The following is a 2,500-nucleotide window of genomic DNA, read 5'->3' as shown; positions in this document are numbered from 1 at the left end:
GCATGGTTTCATTAAAATTAACAAAAAAAACCCTACGCCGATGCCAGTGTTCATGGCCAGAGAGCTAAAGAGCTTTACCCCTCTTTATGTTATGAGAGAGGTAAAATCCGATGATGGAGACGCCAGGTAAACGGTAAAATTGCATGCTTTCAGGGGTTTGTTACAAAAATTTAGGTAAAAACCGGTAAAAAACAAATATCTTAATATTCGAACACTACTATCATTGCAGATAAAGCACAAATTTTGGTTTCCAACACATCCATAGAATAATATTACATACAGCATACAATTAATAACCAAACTTAAGATACATCTTAACACCGCGAGCCGCAAAAAAAAATTGGGCCCCTGTTTTAAATGGACAGGTTTAAAGATATTTGGATAATTTCCCACTGCTAGAAGCATAGAACCCTACTGCTGCGCTACTATGTAGATGACAGCTCTTTATAAAAAGAAAAACATAAATAGTGTGGAAAGCATAAAACAATCCTTTCACCAAGAGCATCGTCTGGTGTCTGCCGCGGGGAAATTAAAGCGTCTTTTCTGAGGACTCCGTCATCTCGGTCAAATTCGTCAACCGAAATGATGGTACCCAGCTGTGCCCTAGGTTATGTATTACAACGTCCAAAGGAAAGCCGGTCTCAGAACCGCTGACTACCGCAAGTAGCTCGGTCGATTAACTCGTAGTTTAATTTATCATCATTATCGGTGGGCGATCAGATTATGCTTTCTTGCTTTCGTGTCTCTCTCTTTCTCTCACACTCTCTCTGTCGCGACCTAAGAGCACAACTCCGGCAGAACGGGTTCGAGGAAGCTACACCGAAGAAACGGCCACTTTCATTACTTGCTGGGGTGGGGGGCGCATCTAGTTCACCGTTCATTTTGGCCCATTTACACTGCCCATCAACCAACGGTTGCAGCAGTAGCAGGCGATGGATTTGTGCTGATGACAGCAGCCATCGGCCACAGGTCCCGATGCCCTCTGGTCGCTCCTTTCGGCGCTCCGGTGGCGCTGAAATATGTTCCTCTTGCCGTGCTCCACATTAAGCTCTCTCTCCCTGTCGCGCACACACACGCGCGCGGGCGCCTTCTGGTTCCCAAGACACACCAAAAGCCACCACCCACTGCCAAGAGGACCTTCGGTTCGGGGGAGGGTGCTACTGCTGCTGCTGCTGATGTTGCCTCGACGTGTTCTACATAAATATTGATTCTAGACCATCAACGAAACACTGATTAAGAAAAGCAGTCAAGGCTACGTGGCTACTGCCTCGAATTGCCTCGACACTCCGGTGGCCTTTCCGTTTCCACCAAGAGGCAAGAGGCGAAGAGTACGAACCAGTGTACCGGCAATTAACCTATATATTCGAACCTGTGTGCAACAGTAATCTGCATCAGCACCGTCGTCGTCGTCGTCGTCGTCGTCGTCATCGTAGCGAGCTACTTCAGTTCATTATGCGCAACTGGCGGTACCAGGTCAAACCCGTATCAGCCGGACCGGATGCGCGGCTGGAAGCCAGACTCCAGACCCCAGGTCCGGAAGTGATAAATCACGGAAAGCTTCCACTAATGCTAGCGCTGGTGTTGCTCTATGCCGGGACCGTGTTTTGGGAGTAGTTTGGTGCCTGTCTCAACCCGGACAGGACCCGTTCCGCCATGCCAGTCCGGTGCCATGTTCACGGTTTGTAAGTTCGATACAGGGCATACAACGGGGCCTGCCAGGCCCACGGCCAAGAGTACGGTGAATCAACAGACGATGGGCCCTCCGTGTGGTGGGCCTCCCTGTGCACCAATAATGGCCAACGGGGTTAATCACGCTCAGAGACCCATTTATCCACGATACATGGAACTCGAAAGCGTGCAAAACCCAAACCAAATGGTTGGTCGGTGCGAGTCAAAAGATAATGCACTCCATGATCCATGCTTTGCCGCAAAAACCGGCACTTGCGGTTCTCAGCGAACCACTAGACCACTCATATTCGGTATCATTCGCAGTAATCGATAAAATACATTAATTAATCGATAGATGGATTATATTTGAACCTCGGTGCCCCGAGGATGCTCTTAGCGCTGCTACACCGATTAGCCGTGTATCCAGTGTCTAGAGTGGCTACCGGTGCTTGCCTCTCCGTGGAGCCATTCTCTTCGCCGCCACTTCAGCGCCCATTTCATGGCTGGAACGCTGGGCAAATAGCGATGCGATGCGTACCGGGATGAATCTCGAAGGGAGGAAGCTTTCTGCACAAGGCACACCACCTAAGGGCGCTCGGTTTGGTCCAGCACGGTGGTTCAATATCGGATCGATCCACTTAAAAGATGGCATGGATGTGTACCAGTGAGTGTGGCTTGATAAAACAAAAGTGCTTTAGCAATCGATCATACTCTGCAAACAATTTGCAGTCCATTGGCCGGTTGCAGTGGTTTTCTGTTGTGTTTACCACCTGCACACACCAATGGAGCATAGGTGGTGGTTTAAAGTCTAATTGTTTTGCTAATAGCTAGC

This window comes from Anopheles aquasalis, chromosome 2 (assembly GCF_943734665.1).
Source record: "Anopheles aquasalis chromosome 2, idAnoAquaMG_Q_19, whole genome shotgun sequence".
Taxonomy (NCBI): Eukaryota; Metazoa; Arthropoda; class Insecta; order Diptera; family Culicidae; genus Anopheles; species Anopheles aquasalis.
Note: the sequence above shows the minus strand (reverse complement) of the source record.